Here is a 19653-nt window from a genome sequence, read left to right as displayed (position 1 = left end):
TCTATAAAGCCAACCAAGGACTATCTCATACCAGCATGGTGCATAAAAGAAAAAGGGAAAATAAACACAAAAGACGCTCCAAGCATTTGCACATATCATGTGACGAGTTAAAATATAGCTCCGGGTAAAATTACCGATAGATTGTACACGAAAGAGGGGATGGGCATCCCCAAGCTTGGACGCTTGAGTCTTCCTTGAATATTAACTTGGGGTGCCTCGGGCATCCCCAAGCTTAGGCTCTTGCCTCTCCTTATTCCTTCATCCATCGTGCTCTCACCCAAAACTTGAAAACTTCAATCACACAAAACTTCATGAGATCCGTTAGTATAATAAAATAAATCACCACTTCAAGTACTGTTGTGAACTCATTATAAATTCATATTATCATTTTATCTACTGTAATACAACTTCACCATGGTTCATACCCCCCGATACTACCCATAGATTCATCAAAATAAGAGAACAATGCATAGAAAACAGAATCTGTCAAAACAGAACAGTCTGTTGCAATCTCTATATTCCGTATACTTCTGATATCTCAACAATTCTGAAAAATTATGAACGTCTGGAAAATTTGCATATCAATCAGCAGGAAAAATAATCAACTCAAAAGCTCTTCCATAATAAAAATGACAACTAATTGCGTGAGCAGAAATTTTCTGTCTTTTCTCAGCGTGATCAAACAACTATCACCCAAACTAATCGTAAAGGCTTTGCTTGGCACATTATTTTTTTAAACACAAAGGAATTGTACAAGGGGATAATTATTTTTGTGAGAAACTTTCATGAAAAATTCTACATTGTTTCCATGAGCATGAACGCAAGTGTTCAAGGTCGACCCTCACTTCCGTAATGCATCACCTTTCAATCGCTTCTCTTTTTGAAAAAGTTTTAAGTTCCCCTCTATATATTTTTTTTGTTTTTAAACTAAATAAAAGCACTCAACAGAAATAAATGACTCTCTAAAACTTCCGGGTTCTCTCCCAGGCAGCGTTTTTTTAAAGCCATTAAGCTAGGCATAAAGTGCTCAAGTAATGGATCCACCCGGATCCCAAGATATATCAAAGCCAATTTTAATTAGCAATGATTTGAAATTTAGTAGTGATCACAAGGTAACATATATCAAGGAATAAAGAAGTCTAACTCTCTTCCTATGCATTGGCATGTCATAAAAGAACAATTCATGCACACCAAGTAAAGGCCAATACATAGCATAAGCAGTTTCTTGCAATTTTATCGTATTGGAAACATAGAAAGGTGGAGATGTAGTTCCTCTCTCATAATAATTGCAAGCAGGAGCAGCAAGCACATGCATATTATATTCATCAAAATCATCATGTTTAACATAAGGGACTATAGCTAGCTCATCTTCATAAGCATCATTCATATTGGCAACATGGCCACAAGCATAGCATGCATCAAGTTCATCAAAAAGGGATATTTCAAACGAATCCAAGGGATCATAGCATTCATCCTTCGGTAAGAACGAAGGGAAATTAAATAATGTATGAGTAGAAGAGTTACTCTCATTAGAAGGTGGACACGGGTAGCTAGTCCGTTCTTTCTCCTTTTGTTCTTTGCTCTCCTCTTCATCTTTTTCATCTAATGAGCTCACAATTTCAGTATTTTCTTCTTCCATAGTTTCCTGCAAAATAATAGTCTCTTCTTGGGCAGCATAGGATTTCTCCTTAAATCATTCAATATGGGCATTATATTCATAATTAGTATAACAATAATGAAGCATACCAAAATTTCAGATCGGTAAGGAGCATCATCATTATCATCACACCTTTTAAACAGAGCCTCAATTTCATAAGCACCCATAAAAGCAACAAACTCTTCTATGTGATCCACGTCATAGTAATCATATATACCATTAGCATAAGGAGCCAAGGTTCTATGATCATTAAATTCACAAGAAAAGGGAAGGTGTGGAGCCTTCATACTAGAGCAACAAGTAACACCATATCTCTTGCATAGTTCCCAAGCATACCATTTCGACAAATGGATTTGATCCCATAAAAGTTTCCCTTTTTTAGTCAAGCGATAATCCCTAAAGTATTCACGTTGATCCAACGTGTATCCCATTATATAATTGAATGGGGCTTTCTCAGATTATTAAAGAAGTGCATAATATTTTCCACATAACGAGCATCGAGGGTTTTAGGAGGTTCCCCATCTCCATGAGTAGCAAGTACACCTAATTTTTTGGTATTTCATGTTCGATATCCATAACTAAAGATAGAGAACAACTTAGAACAGCAAATAAATCTACTTAGTGATAAAGCAAACAAGCACACACGAGAATATTCACCCCACGCTATTGCTCCCCGGCAACGGCGCCAGAAAAAGGTCTTGATAACCCACAAGTATAGAGGATCAATTGTAGCCATTTCTCGATAATTAAGAGTGTCGAACCCAACGAGGAGCTAAAGGTAGGACAAATATTCCCTTAAGTTCTATCGACCACCGATACAACTCTACGCACACTTTACGTTCACTTTTAAGGTAGGACAAAGGAGTTGCGGAATTGTCCCTAAGCAATTGACTACGTTACTAGATCGATAGCAAGTATCATGTGGGAGAGGCCTCTGCTAGCATGTCATCCCTTACTTGGAATTCTATGCACTTATGATTGGAACTATTAGCAAGCGTCCGCAACTACTAACGTTCATTAAGGTAAAACCCAACCATAGCAATAAGATATATTGGTCCCCCTTCAATCCCATATGCATCAATTTCTATGCTAGGTTTGAAGCTTCTGTCACTCTAGCCTGCCAATACATAGTCCTATCAACATACAACTAACCTTATGGTGTGGTCCATGCGCGGGATCATATGATGGGCACCAAAGGACAGAAACATAACCACAAGCAAATTAAACCAATCATAGCAATTCATCAATCACCGATAAGACAACGATAATCTACTCAGACATCATAGGATAGCAACACATCATTGGATAATAATATGTAGCATAAAGCACCATGTTCAAGTAGAGGGTACAGCGGTTTGCGGGAGAGTGAACCGCTGAATATAGATGGGGAAGATGATGGAGATGTTGCTGAAGATGACGGAGGTGTTGGTGTAGATCGTCGTCGCATGATGATGTCCCGGGCGGCGTTCCGGCGCTGTCGGGAGAGAGGGGGAGAGAGTCCCCCTCCTTATTCTTCTTCCTTGACCTCCTCCCTAGATGGGAGAAAGGTTGCCGCTCTGGTCCATGGTCTCCATGGCGGCGGAGGGGCGAGAGCCCCTCCGAGATTGGATCTCTCTCTCTCTCTGTGTCCTTCTGTTTCTGCGATCCCAGATTCTGTGTTTCACCGTTTCTTAAATTCCCAGAGATCCGTAACTCCGATTGGGCTGAAATTTTAACACGACTTTCTTCCGGATATTATATTTCTTGCGGCGGAAGAAGGGAACAAACCGCCTTAAGGAGTGGCCACAAGCCTGCCAGCCTCCGCCGTACCTCCTGGTGGCGGCTACAGGGCTTGTGGGCCCTCCGTGCATCGCCTCGCGTTGATTCTTCTTCCCGAAAATCATAAATATTCCAAAAAAAAATCCCCGTAAGTTTTTTTTACGTTTGGACTTCGTTTGGTATGGATATTCTGCGAAACAAAAAACATGCAACAAACAGGAACTGACACTCGGCACTGAATCAATATGTTAGTCCCAAAAATAGTATAAAAAGTTGCCAAAAGTATATGAAAGTTGTAGAATATTGGCATGAAACAATCAAAAATTATAGATACGACAGAGACGTGTGACTGGTCGGCTCGGCTCGGACATGGCTTAATAGCCTTCCAGCCGGCAGCGTCAACTCCGTCGTATCTATAACTTTTGATTGTTTCATGCCAATATTGTACAACTTTCATATACTTTTGACAGCTTTTTATACTATTTTTGGGACTAACATATTGATCCAGTGCCCAGTGCCAGTTACTGTTTGTTGCATGTTTTTGTTTCGTACATTATCCATACCAAACGAAGCCAAACGCAATAAAAAACCTACGGGGATTTTTTTTGGAATATTTATGATTTTTGGGAAGAAGAATCAACGCGAAACTATGCCCGAGGGGGCCACAAGCCCCCTAGCCGCGACCTGGGGGTGGGGTCGCGCCTGGCAGGCTTGTGACCAATCCCTAAGGTAGTTGGGGCCTTTCTTTTTCCGCAAGAAAGATAATATCCAGAAGAAATCGTGTTAAAATTTCAGCCCAATCGGAGTTACGGATCTCCGGAAATATAAGAAACGGTGAAAGTCAAAATCTGGGAGCGCAGAAACAGAAGGACACAAAGAGAGAGATCCAATCTAGGAGGGGCTCTCGCCCCTCCGCCGCCATGGAGACCACGGACCAGAGGGGAAACCCTTCTCCCATCTAGGGAGGAGGTCAAGGAAGAAGAAGAAGAAGAAGGGGGGCTCTCTCCCCTCTCTCCCGACGGCGCCAGAACGCCGCCCAGGACATCATCATGTGACGGCGATCTACACCAACACCTCTGTCATCTTCACCAACACCTCCATCACCTTCCCCCATCTATATTCAGTGTTCCACTCTCCCGCAACCCGATGTACCCTCTACTTGAACATGGTGCTTTATGCTTCATATTATTATCCAATGATGTGTTGCCATCCTATGATGTGTGAGTAGATTTTCGTTGTCCTATCGGTGATTGATGAATTGCTATGATTGGTTTGATTTGCTTGTGGTTATGTTGCTGTCCTTTGGTGCCCATGATATGAGCGCGCGCGTGGATCACACCATAGGGTTAGTAGTATGTTGATAGGACTATGTATTGGAGGGCAAGGGTGACAAAAGCTTCAGCCTAGCATAGAAATTGATGCATACGGGATTCAAGAGGGACCAATATATCTTATTGCTATGGTTGGGTTTTACCTTAATGAACGTTAGTAGTTGGGGATGCATGCTAATAGTTCCAATCATAAGTGCATAGAATTCCAAGTAAGGGATGACATGCTAGCAGTGGCCTCTCCCACATAAAACTTGCTATCGGTCTAGTAACGTAGTCAATTGCTTAGGGACAATTCTGCAACTCCTACCACCACTTTTCCACACTCGTCAAACTAACGTAATATTTTCTTTATCTAAACAACCCCTAGTATTTACTTACGTGTTCTTTACTATCTTGCAAACCTATCCTATCACACCTACAAAGTACTTCTAGTCTCATACTTGTTCTAGGTAGAGTGAACGTAAAGTATGCGTAGAGTTGCATCGGTGGTCTATAGAACTTGAGGGAATATTTGTCCTACATTTACTCCTCTTTGGGTTCGACACTCTTGCTTATCGAGAAAGGCTACAATTGATCCCCTATACTTGTGGGTTATCAAGACCTTTTTCCGGCGCCGTTGCCGGGGAGCAATAGCGTGGGGTGAATATTCTCGTGTGTGCTTGTTTGCTTTATCACTAAGTAGATTTATTTGTTGTTCTAAGTTGTTCTCTATCTTTAGTTATGGATATGGAACACGAAATACCAAAAAAATTAGGTGTACTTGCTACTCATGGAGATGGGGAACCTCCTAAAACCCTCAATGCTCGTTATGTGGAAAACATTATGCACTTCTTTAATAATCCTGAGAAAGACCCATTCAATTATATAATGGGATACACGTTGGATCAACGTGAATACTTTAGGGATTATCGCTTGACTCAAAAAGGGAAACTATTATGGGATCAAATTCATATGTTGAAATGGTATGCTTGGGAGCTATGCTTGAGATATGATATTACTTGTTGCTCTAGGATGAAGTCTCAACACCTTCCCTTTTCTTGTAAATTTAATGCTAATGAAACCTTGGCTTCTTATGCTAATGGTATATATTATTACTATGATGTGGAACAAATAGAAGAGTTTGTTGCTTTTATGGGTGCTTATGAAATTGAAGCTCTGTTTAGAAGGTGTGATGATAATGATGATGTTGTTTACCGATCTAAAAATTTGGTTATGCTTCGTTATTGTTATACTAATTATGAATATAATGCCCATATTGATAAATTTATGGAGAAATTCTACCCTGCCCAAGAAGAGACTAATACTTTGCAGGAAACTATGGAAGAAGAAAATGTTGAAACTGTGAGCTCATTAGATGAAAAAGATGACGAGGAGAGCGAAGAACAAAAGGAGGAAGAGCGGACTAGCTACCCATTCCCACCTTCTAATGAGAGTAACTCTTCAACTCATACATTGTTTAATTTCCCTTCGTTCTTACCGAAGGATGAATGCTATGTTGATTGCTATGATCCCTTGGATTCGTTTGAAATATCCCTTTTGATGAACTTGATGCTTGCTATCCTTGTGGCCATGATGCCAATACAAATGATGCTTATGAAGATGAACTTGCTATAGTTCCTTATGTTAAACATGAAATTGTTGCTATCGCACCCACTTATGATAGTCCTATTATCTTTTTGAACTCTCCCAACTACACTATATCGGAGAAGTTTGCTCTTATTAGGGATTACATAGATGGGTTGCCTTCTACTATTACACATGATGATTTTGATTAATATAATATGCATGTGCTTGCTGCTCCTACTTGCAATTATTATGAGAGAGGAACTACATCTCCACCTCTCTATGTTTCCAATACGATAAAATTGCAAGAAACTGCTTACGCTATGTATTGGCCTTTCCTTTATGTGCATGAATTGTTCTTTTATGGCATGACAATGCATAGGAAGAGATTTAGACTTTGTCATTGCATGATATATGTTACCTTGTGCTCACTACTAAATTACAAATCATTGTTAATTAAAATTGGCTTTGATATACCTTGGGATCCGGGTGGATCCATTACTTGAGCACTTTATGTCTAGCTTAATGGCTTTAAAGAAAGCGCTGCCTGGGAGACAACCCGGAAGTTTTAGAGAGTCATTTATTTCTGTTGAGTGATTTTATATAGTTTAAAAAAATAGAGGGGAACTTAAAACTTTTTCAAAAATAAAAGCGATTGAAAGGTGATGCATTGCGGAAGTGAGGGTCGACCTTGAACACTTGTGTTCATGCTCATGGAAACAATGTAGAATTTTTCATGGAAGTTTCTCGCAAAAATAATTATCCCCTTGTAAAGTTCTATTGTATTATAAAAATAATGTGCCAAGTAAAGCCTTTATGATTAGTTTGGGTGATAGTTGTTTGATCATGCTGAAAAAGACAGAAACTTTGTACTCACGAAATTATTTTTAATTGCTGTCCAGAAAGAGCTTTTGAGTTGATTCTTTTTGCTTCTGATTGATATGAAAATTGCCCTAACTTTCATAATTGTTCCGAATTTTTGGAGTTTCAGAAGTATGGTATGTGTTTAGATTACTACAAATTGTTCTGTTTTTGACAGATACTGTTTTCTATGCATTGTTCTCTTATTTTGATGAATCTATGGGTAGTATAGGGGGGTATGAACCATGGTGAAGTTGGATTACAGTAGATATAATGCTAATATGAATTTGGAATGAGTTCACAACAGTACTTAAAGTGGTGATTTACTTTATTATACTAACGGATCTCACGAAGGTTTTGAGTTTTGTGTGATTGAAGTTTTCAAGTTTTGGGTGAGACCACGATGGATGAAGGAATAAGGAGAGGCAAGAGCCTAAGCTTGGGGATTCCCAAGGCACCCCAAGGTAATATTCAAGGAAGAATCAAGCGTCTAAGCTTGGGGATGCCCCGGAAGGCATCCCCTCTTTCGTCTACAATCTATCAGTAATTTTACTCGGAGCTATATTTTTATTCGTCACATGATATGTGCAAATGCTTGGAGCGTATTTTGTGTTTATTTTTCCTTTATCTTTTATGCACCATGATGGTATGAGATAGTCCTTGGTGGCTTTATAGAATGCTTCATGTGCTTCACTTATATCATTTGAAGTTTGGATTGCATGTTTCCCTACACATAGAAAACCGCCATTTGTAGAATGCTCTTTTGCTTCACTTATATTTGTTAGAGCGGAGCATATCTTTTGTAGAAAGAATTAAACTCTCATGCTTCACTTATACCTATTTAGAGAGTTAACAGGAGTTGGTCATTCACATGGTTAGTCATAAAATCCTACATAAAACTTGTAGATCACTGAATATGATATGTTTGATTCCTTGCAATAGTTTTGCGACATGAAGATGTGATATTAGAGTCATGCTAGTGAGTAATTGTGTATTCGTAAAAATACTTGTGTTAAGGTTTGTGATTCTTGTAGCATGCACGTATGGTGAACCGTTATGTGACGAAGTCGGAGCATGATTTATTTATTGATTGGCATCCTTTGTGTGGAAGTCGGGATCGCGCGATGGTTAACTCCTACCAACCCTTCCCCTAGGAGCATCGTGTAGTACCTTGTTTCGATGACTAATAGACTTTTGCAATAAGTATGTGAGTTCTTAATAACTAATGTTGAGTCCATGGATTATACGCACTCTCACCCTTCCACCATTGCTAGCCTCTCTAGTACCGCGCAACTTTCACCGGTGCATTACACCCACCATATACCCTTCCTCAAAATAGTCACCATACCTACCTATTATGGCATTTCCATAGCCATTCCGAGATATATTGCCATGCAACTTCCATCGTTACGTTTATTATGACACGTACCATCATTGTCATATTGCTTTGCTTGATCGTAAGATAGCTAGCATGATGTTTTCATGGCTTGTCCGTTTTTTGATGTCATTGCTACGCTAGATCATTGCACATCCCGGTACACCGCCGGAGGCATTCATATAGAGTCATATTTTGTTCTAAATATCGAGTTGTAAGTAAATAAAAGTGTGATGATCATCATTATTGGAGCATTGACCCATGTGAGGAAGTAATAAAAGAGGCCAATGAAGCCCAAATAAAAAAAGGCCAAAGAAGCCCACAAAAAAAGAGGGAAAAATTATTTAAAAAATGAGATAAAAGAGAGAAGGGACAATGCTACTATCCTTTACCACACTTGTGCTTCAAAGTAGCACCATGATCTTCATGATAGAGAGTCTCCTATGTTGTCACTTTCATATACTAGTGGGAAATTTTTATTATAGAACTTGGCTTGCATATTCCAATAATGGGCATCCTCAATTGCCCTAGGTCTTTGTGAGCAAGCGAGTTGGATGCACACCGACTTAGTTTCTTTTTGAGCTTTCATAAACTTATAGCTCTTGAGCATATGTTGCATGGCAATCCCTACTCGCTCACATTGATATCTATTGATGGGCATCTCCATAGCCCGTTGATACGCCTAGTTGATGTGAGACTATCTCCTCCTTTTTGTCTTCTCCACAACCACCATATTATATTCCACATATAGTGCTATGTCCATGGCTCATGCTCATGCATTGTGTGAAAGTTGAAAAAGTTTGAGAACACTAAAGTATGAAACAATTGCTTGGTAAAACCGGGGTTGTGCATGATTTAAATACGTTGTGTGGGGAAGATGGAGCATAACGAGACTATATGATTTTGTAGGGATAACTTTCTTTGGCCATGATATTTTGAGAAGACATGATTTCTTTGTTAGTATGCTTGAAATATTATTGTATTTATGTCAAATGATAGACTATTGCTTCGAATCACTCATGTTTTAGTATTCATGACATGATTAGATTATATGATCAAGATTATGCTAGGTAGCATTCCACATCAAAAATTATCTTTTTTATCATTTACCTACTCGAGGACGAGCACGAATTAAGGTTGGGGATGCTGATACGTCTCCGTCGTAACTATATTTTTTTATTGCTTCATGCCAATATTCTACAACTTTCATATACTTTTGGCAACTTTTTATACTATTTTCGGGACTAACATATTGATCCAGTGCCCGCTGCCAGTTCATGTTTGTTGCATGTTTTTTGTTTCGCAGATTATCCATACCAAACGAAGTCCAAACGCAATAAAAACCTACGGGGATTTTTTTTGGAATATTTATGATTTTGGGGAAGAAGAATCAACGCAAAACGATGCGTGAGGGGGTCACAAGCCCCCTACCGTGGCCTCGGGGTGGGGATGTGCCTGGCAGGCTTGTGACCAATACCTAAGGCGGTTGGGTCCCTTCTTTTGACGCAAGAAAATAATATCCGGAAGAAAATCGTGTTAAAATTTCAGCCCAATCAGAGTTACGGATCTCTGGGAATTTCAGAAACGGTGAAAGGCAGAATCTGGGAGCGCAGAAACAGAAGGACTCTGAGAGAGAGATCCAATCTCGGAGGGGCTCTCGCCCCTCCGCCGCCATGGAGACTATGGACCAGAGGGGAAACCCTTCTCCCATCTAGGTAGGAGGTCATGGAAGAAGAATAAGAAGGGGGGCTCTCTCCCCCTCTCTCCCGGCGGCGTCGGAACATCGCCCGGGACATCATCGTGTGACGGCGATCTACACCAACACCTCCGTCATCTTCACCAACACATCCATCACCTTCCCACATCTATATTCAGCGGTCCACTCTCCCGCAATCCGCTGTACCCTCTACTTGAACATGGTGCTTTATGCTTCATATTATTATCCAATGATGTGTTGCCATCCTATGATGTCTGAGTAGATTTTCGTTGTCCTATCGGTGATTGATGAATTGCTATGATTGGTTTAATTTGCTTGTGGTTATGTTGTTGTCCTTTGGTGTCCATCATATGAGCGCGCGCGTTGATCACACCATAGGGTTAGTAGTATGTTGATAGGACTATGTATTGGAGGGAAAGGGTGACAGAAGCTTCAGCCTAGCATAGAAATTGATGCATACGGGATTGAAGGGGGGCCAATATATCTTATTGCTATGGTTGGGTTTTACCTTAATAAACGTTAGTAGTTGTGGATGCTTGCTAATAGTTCCAATCATAAGTGCATAGAATTCCAAGTAAGGGATGACATGCTAGCAGTGGCCTCTCCCACATAAAACTTGATATCGGTCTAGTAACGTAGTCAATTGCTTAGGGACAATTCCGCAACTCCTACCACCACTTTTCCACGCTCGTCAAACTAACGTAATTGTTTATTTATCTAAACAACCCCTAGTTTTTACTTATGTGTTCTTTATTATCTTGCAAACATATCATATCACACCTACAAAGTACTTATAGTTTCATACTTGTTCTAGGTAAAGCGAACGTATAGAGTGCATAGAGTTGTATCGGTGGTCGATAGAACTTGAGGGAATATTTGTCCTACCTTTAGCTCCTCGTTGGGTTCGACACTCTAACTTATCGAGAAAGGCTACAATTGATCCCCTATACTTGTGGGTTATCAGCTAGCATGAGTGGCACGTAGCGGACGACTACGCTCTTGTTGCCCCTAGCAATGCCAACAGCGATGGTGTAGTCGATCAGCCAGTCCTCTGGCTTGGCGGTGCTGTTGTACTTGGGAGTGTCCCGAGGCATCGTGAAGCCTCGGGGAAACGGCTCCCCTCGGATCCGGGGGCCGAAGCACACCGGACCGATGGGACCGTCCTCCTCTAGAAGAGCTGATTGTGCCAGGGCGTTGAGACGCCTCCGTGCGTCATGGTCGCCCCGTGGGACGCGAGCGCCGATCCGAGCCGCGATCGGAAGGGCGCCTTGTGAACCGGTAGCATGGATCCTCCCCGGACGAGGAACCTCATATACCGAATCACTCTCATCGTCCTCGCGACATCGGCTCAAAGTATGCTCGCTCCGGCGCTGAGAACGCCTGTCGTGGCTGCCCTCGCCCTTCTCGCCGGAAGTGCGATGTGAGGAAGAACCTTCGTCTTGCTGATGACCGCTGGGGTTATGGCACCCTCCGGGATTGGGTCCCGTAGACTCCGATTGAGCTTGACCGGGGTCAAGCCGTGTTTGTTGCTCGTTGGCGGCGTCAAGGAGATTCTTGACCCGCTTCTCGTGGAAGGCGCGCTCCTCGCCCTCCAAGCTTGGCATTTCTGCCATGGCCGCCTGGGCTGCCTGTAAGTTGGCCACAGGAGTCTCGTAGATGGGCTGCTTGCCGCCTAGAATCTCGGCGATGACCCGGCCAAGGCCGCGGACCGAGCCAAGCCGGCTAGGTGCCTCAAAAACCGGAGTGAGGTCGTAGACGGAGTTATACTCGCTCTACGTGGCCTCCATCCGGCGTTTAGCTGCGGCGATGGCGATGCCCTCCTCCAAGATCTGCCTGCGAGCCTCCTCCAGCGAGGCCCGTGCGTCGGTGGGGTTTGTGAAGGTAGAGATGGGCGTCTTCAAGCCGGTAAGCACGGCCTGAAGAGTGTCAGCGGTGACAGCAGCAGGCTCACCAGCGTCTGCTTACGCCTTGCCATGAGTCGTGTTGGTGCCAGCGCCGATGACCATCACCTCCACGATGTTGGAGACGGTGGCGACATGGTACGGGGTGAAGAACCCCACAGACGAGGAGGACCGTTGAAGACGAGTACATTGCTGGGGTACACATTGAATGTAGGCGTCTCAGCGATAGAAAGCCTACTGAAGCTGGCGCATAACGCCTCGACATCGAAGTCCTCGCCCGGATAGCGAGGATCGTCGCAGAGACGCAGATCGCTAAAGAGAACGCTGAGGTTCTCCATAGCAGCGACGACAACGCTGGGGAGTGACTCGTCGTCGGACTCCCCGACTGAATCCACATGACGGACTGGGACGTCAATCATCATCGGTGAAGCCTCATCGAAAGCAGGCTCCACGGGCATGCAGATCGGTCCGGACGCGATGCATCCGACGGTGTAAGAGCAGGGCCCCGCCCAGCGCGTGAAGCCAGCCAATGCCGCGGACGGCCCCATGGTGGGCGCCAAATGTCGGTATTTACTCACAACATAAGCCATGGGTAGGCTAAAGATGGTGGGAACCGAAGTGGCACCGGAGGACGCTCGGAACGAGGTTGGTACAAGCATGGAACGCACGATGTACCCAGGTTCATGGCTCTCCATAGAGATAACACCCCTAATCCTGCCGGAGTGTATGATGTATGAATGAGGCTACAAAGTGCTCCTGGAGCTGTATTGCGAGGAGGAAGAAGGAGCCGCCGGCTCGCGTCTGCCTCTCCTATTTGGTTAGTGTGTGTGCTAAGTTGACCGACCCTCTGCATGGAGGGGGCGGGGGGGTTTATAGACGAACCCACCGACCTACAATATGGATAAAAGGTACAAGTATGGGACCCGACTGGCAGCCTCGTCGGCTGGCCAGGGGGGACGCGGGGTCTTGTCTTGTCGCTGGAGGGGCCCGTCGGCTGCGAGGCCCCGTCTGGCCGTGGGACCCGCCGGCTAGCCAATAAGGCTCTTGCGTAAGGTTGACGCAGGACACGTGTGGTACGTCCCGCGTCGTCCAGCGAGGATCGTCATGGGCAGGCAGTACGGCCGCCTCCACTGTTCCCACGTCGAGTGCAGTAATGGAGTGGGAGTTTGACGGGCCGACACTGTGCAGGGTGATGGATCGGAGCCGGAGGAGGTCAGCGGCGTGGCCGCCGACGCTTGTACCTGTCGTGCACCCCGATCCAGTACCTTGGCTGACGCGTAGCCATCTTTAACCGTAGGGTCTCTTCATGACCTATGGTCTGATGTGACTGGAGATTCCCAGCCGGTTAGCCTGCTTGACTAGCCGGCCTGGGCACGGCCGCCTCGCCCCTAGCCGGCTGGCTTGGCCTAGGAGGTCAGGGGGAGGTAGCCGTCTGGTCTCTAGCCGGCAGGTGCTTCCTGGCCGACCAGAGAGTTTTCCGTCTCGCCCCTAGCCGGCAGGTGCTTCCTAGTCGGCCAAGCGGAATTGGTCTTTACAGAATGGTCCTTGTTGTTCCTTCTTGGTCGAAGGCAAAGGAGTAGGCTCGATGAGCCTTCCCCTGGGTTATCCCCCCGACAACGCTCTTTGCTTGTCGCGTTCGGGGTACCGGATTCTAGGCCGGGCGACTCCAAAGATGTGGTGATAGTGTGTGCGCCATGCTACGTAGCTAGCACGCAGTCGTGTGCGTTGCTGTTGCACTCGGGGCGCCAGATTCTGGCGACCATGTTCGCGGATTCCTTCTATTATTATCTGGATGAAAAGCGTTTCATTTTCCGTTTTTACAGAGAAATTGCTATTCATTGAGGCGAATTGTTGCCTTTACTTGTCGCAAACTATCTATTATCCTGAAACAGTCTTGCTAAGTCTGAGTCGATTAAGACTTTGTTAAGTCCCAATGGATGATATATCCGCGGAATCTTATGTTAAGATCCATGTGGTTTTTTTTCTTTAGTTTTTTCTCTTGCATGTTATATCACCTGATTAAGACGGTGGAGATGGGCGCGGGCTCCGGGAGGTGACAGGCGACGACGACGGGCTCGGGGTGGCACGGGCGACGACGACGACGGGCTCGGGGAGGAGGCGCGGGCCGGCGGCGACATGCTCGGGGCGGCGACGACGGGCTCGGGGGCGGCGACGATGGCGATGGGCTCGGGGCGACGACGACGACGATGGGATCGGGGCGACGACGGGATCGAGGGCGACATCAACGGTGATGGGCTTGGGGGTGACAGCGACGACGGGCTCACGACGACGTCGACTGGCTCAGGGGCAACGGCGACGACGGGCTCGTGACGACGTTGGTGGCAACGGGCTCGAAGGCGACGGCGACGGTGATGGGCTCGAGGCCACGACGGCGATGGTGATGACGGGCTCGTGGAGGAGGCGCGGGCCGGCGACGACGGGCTCCTCTCAATTTCAAGAGAGAAGAGAATGGTGGAAAGTGGGAGTTGGTGGAAATTTCAACAACTCCCACCATATATGTGAACACCTTTGGTTCCGGTTGGTGGCTCCAACCGGAACCAATGCCAACCTTTCGTCTCGGTTGGTGGCTCCAACCGGGGCTATAGGTCAATTTTCATCAGACCAAAAGGGTGGGAAGAAGAGACCTTTAGTATCGGTTGCTGGCTCCAACCAGGACGAAAGGGTGGCATTGGTTCCGGTTGGAGCCACCAACCGGGACTACAAATCAATTTTCATCAGCCCAAAAGGGCGGTATGAAGAGACCATTAGTTTCGGTTGGTGGCTCCAACCGGGATGAAAGCGAGGTATTGGTCGCGGTTGGAGCCACCAAACGGGACCAAAGTGTGGTGCTGGTCGGGCCAAATTTTTAGTCCCACCTCGTTGTTGCGCACACCGTGTCGAGCTCCTCTCAACTGCAGGCTTCCTCGCCTAATCTGTCACTTCCTGTGGGCCTATTGGGCCTTCTGCGGGCCTAAATCCTGGCCCAACTAGTTGGTTGGGTTTCTAGTGCCGTGTTGGCCGTGTAGGTGGCATTTTTCCAAAAAAAACTATTTTTTTGTTTTGTTTTTTAATTTTATTATTTTAGGTCACAAAAAATTTCAAAATGCACCATTCAAAGCCACATCATCAATTTTCAACAATTTCTGACTTCATTTGGAATTTATCATGCATTTACTGCTTTTTTGAGCTAAATGACCATGAAATTGAAAAGCACTACAAATGAATTCTGAAAAGGTTGAAAGTTGGCATGGTATCATCATTTCACTGACATAGCATGTGCAAGAAAGTTAAAAGGGTTAAGGCAAAAACTAGATGCACTTCGTGTACAAAACGAACAATTTTTTTCGAAGTATCAGGGTTTCATATGAAAACTCATCTGTCACAAAGGGATTTCATTTTTTGAACTTATTTGAACTCCAGACTATTTGTGTGTTCAAAATGCACCATTCAAAGCCACATCATCAATTTTCAAAAATTTCTGACTTCATTTGGTATTTTTCATGCATTTACTCCTTTTTTGAGATAAATTACCATGAAATTGAAAAGCACTACAAATGAATTTTGAAAATGTTGAAACTTGTTCAAATTTGCTTCAAACCCTAGATTGTGAATAACTTGAGTTTAAAAATAGTTTTTAATTTAATTCTTTTTCCTCCTTGTCACATGTTAGATTGTTGTCACTCTAAGATTTATTTGGTTATTTTTAGAATAATTTAAATTAGGGTTTTAATTAAAATAGTAGTGTTTTGCTTATATAGGTGTTTTAGTCATTTAATTGTTGTTTTTAATTGTTGTCACTACAAATAAACTCTGAAAAGGCTGAAAGTTGGCATGGTATCATCATTTCGGCCATATAGCATGTGATAAAAAGTTGAGAGGGTTACAGCAAAGACTGGATGCACTTCGTATACAAACTCGACCATCTCCTTCGAAGTATGAGATTTTCGGACGAAAACTCATTTGTTACAATGATATTTCATTTTTTTAACTTATTTCAATTTCAGACTTTTTGTGCATTTAATATACACCATTCTGAGCCACAACTTCAAATTTCAACCCTTCCTTTTGCTACTTTTCATGCATTTAATGATTTTTTGAGCTAAATGACTCTGAAATTAAAAAGCAATACAAATGAAATACTGAAAAGGGTGAAAGTTCGCACTTTAGTTGGTAGAATTAGTTTTTCTATATTAAAAAGTAATTCTTTTTTCCACTTAATATAATTAACTTTAGTTTCTGTTGTTTGACAATAATTTTGTTTTTGTAATTAGTTAATATTACTTTATTGCTATGTTAGTTGTTTCTAATTTCATTAAAAAAAGGGTAGTATATTTGGTTTCCTCACATTTTTCTAATAATAATGGACACATTATTTATCAAATTTTCATTTATAGATTTAAAGATATTAATTATGCCATATTAAATGAATAAATGGCAAAAAATGAATAAAATACTATTATTACTTAATTGATTTTCATTGAAATTCAATATTATTATTAATAATTAATTAATTTTGAACTTTTTAGTTATTTTGGAGTTTTTGTTTTTAGCTTTTTAAGAATTATTTGAGTTTTTTTATTTTTTGCCTTTTTTGAAGTTTTTTGGCTTTAAAATTAATTATTGTTGTTTATTAATCATTGTTGTTTATTTTAATAATTGTTTGGAATTCAAAAAATTAAATTATGTGACAGCAAGACCTAAGGGTTAATAGGATTGATAACTTATTATTGTCAAGAAAACAACAAGTGGAGACTTGAAAACTAGTGGAGATAGAACCGGAAATTTATGCGTGCTTTGGTTGGATTAGTGAGAGGACGAGTGATCGTCCGGAAAGTTAGATGATTTGAAATGAGTGGAGTGAGTGATTGGTCGGGAAGTAAGACGATTTGAAATGGGTGCTCCATGCTGGAGCAGTGAGTAGGGGTGATTAGAGATTAAATTGTCAAATAATTCAAAGATTTGAAAATCGTAAAAAGTTAAACAATGAATTTATTTAAAAAAAAATCAAAAAATTGATTTTTTTTTAAATCTTTTAGTTCGGGCTGGTAACACCAACCGGGACTAAAGCTCCTCGAGCCCAGCAACCACATGGAGGGCCTTTAGTCCCGGTTCGTGGCAAACCAGGACTAAGGGGGGGGTCTTTAGTCCCAAGTTAATAGTCCCGGTTGGAGAATTGGGACTATAGGCCCTTACCAACCGGGACTATAGCCCCGTTTTCTACTAGTGTAATATAATAAGTACTCCCTCCGGTCATTTTTACTCCACATATAAGATTTGTTTATTGTCGAACTTCGTAAAGTTTGACCAACTTTTAGAAGAAAAAAATGTAAACATTCATAATAAGAAATCAATATCGTTAGACACATCATGAAATTAATTTTCATATTATGAATTTAGTATTGTACATGTTGATATTTTCTCATATAAATACGGTCAAACTTGATGAAGGTTCAATTCACAATAACTCTTAAATGCAGAATAAAAAGACCGATAGGGAGCACTACAATTGGTTCATGTCTGGTGTGTTGTTTAGGAAAGTCCCCTTAGTTGATGATCATCCTCAGGTAAAACTCAGGCTCATTAGCCATGTTCATTTCCCCAACCGCTAATCAAATACTTGGCTCCTAATTCATGTTTGAGCTTAGTTCCGTCTCCTTGTAAGATTCTTCTGTTGTATTCTTCATCCTAACACCTATCGGGGGAGTGTCCGACACATCAGACATGCTTAGGCCACCCAGAACACGTGGCAACGCCAAGGTCACGCGGTGACCACGCGGTTGGCATGCCAGTTTGTGCGCTCCGGAGTTGGGGCCCTCGGACACCATCCAAACCTCGACGTCTTGCCACCACACCATGTATCTCTGATTAAATGGATACTTATGTACATATAAATGATTTTTGCGAAAATAAAGAGCAAACTATAATGCACCTGCAGTTCAAATTTGACCCGCTTCCTCCTAAATCGGGGGAAAATTGTCTTTTTCACAAGAGGTGTCTAAAGATTTCGACACCCAACCATTTTTTCAATTGTACATTAAATATGATCTAATATTTTAGAAAAATGATTCTGTCCAATTTTGCAACAAATATATGGTAGGTCCTTCACAAAAAAACTTATTTTGGTCACTCGAAAAATGGAAAATGAATTTTCCGTCCAAAGAAAATGAAAAATTCCTTCGACAAAATTGTTTGTCATTTCAATATGCACCCTTGTGCACAATATGAGATCATTTGAGAAAACTACACCATGAATGTGTCCATAAGATTGATCATCTCGCTTGAAAGCTATGAATCTTCACACATGATAGCTCATTTTTTAGAACACTTTTTAAAGATAATTGTCGTATTACAAGTTTATAATTTTTCCTGGTAGCTTGGTCACATATAATGACATAATGCGAAGGTTTTACAATTTTTTTATTTTTTTATAATTTTGCATGCCCATTTCAAAATGCGGTCAAAACGACGAGCATGCCCGTTCCAAGCTAGTGGTTGAATCTTGATTTTTTTGGTGTTTACGTGATTAAATGGATAATTTTGTACCTGGAAATGATTTTTGCAAAAAATAAAAAGCAATTTATGATGCAACTGCAGTTCAAATTTGACCCGGTTCCTACTGAATCGGGGAAATTTGTCTTTTACACGAGAGGTGGCTCAAAGATTTTGACACCTAACCATTTGTTCAATTGTACATTAAATATGATCTAATATTTTATAAAAATGATTCGGTCCAATTTTGCAACAAATATATGGTAGGTCCTTCTCAAAAAAACTCATTTTGGGCACTCGAAAAATGAAAAATGAATTTTCCGTCCAAAAAAATGAAAACTTCCTTAGACAACATTGTTTATCATTTAAATATGCACCCTTGTGAAAAAATATGAGATCATTTGAGAAAACTATGTCATGAATGTGGCCATAAGATTGATCATCTCGCTTGAAAGCTATGAATCTTCACACATGATAGCTCATTTTTTATAACACATTTTAAAATTAATTTCCATATTACAAGTTTATAATTTTTCCTGGTAGTTGGTCACATATAATGACACAATGTGAAGGTTTTATAATTTTTTGATTTTTTCTGAATTTTGCATGCCCATTTCAAAATGCGGTCAAAACGACGGGCATGCCTGTTCCTAGCTAGTGGTTGAATCTTGGAATTTTTTTGGTGTTTATGTGATTAACATTTTTGCGAAAAAAGAAAGTCATATGTGATGTAGCTACAGTTCAAATTTGACGTGGTTCCTACCGAATCGGGGGAAATTTGTCTTTTTCATGAGAGGTGGCTCAAAGATTTTGACATCCAACCATTTTGTCAATTGTACATTAAATATGATCTAATATTTTAGAAAAATGATTTGGTCCAATTTTACAACAAATATATGGTAGGTCGTTCACAAAAAACTCATTTTGGACACTAAAATATGGAAAATGAATTTGTTTGATTTTGTTTTTTATTTTTTCCTCATAACTTGGTCACATATAAT

This window comes from Hordeum vulgare, chromosome 7H, assembly GCF_904849725.1.
Source record: "Hordeum vulgare subsp. vulgare chromosome 7H, MorexV3_pseudomolecules_assembly, whole genome shotgun sequence".
NCBI classification, from domain to species: Eukaryota; Viridiplantae; Streptophyta; class Magnoliopsida; order Poales; family Poaceae; genus Hordeum; species Hordeum vulgare.
This window is presented reverse-complemented; position numbering follows the sequence as displayed.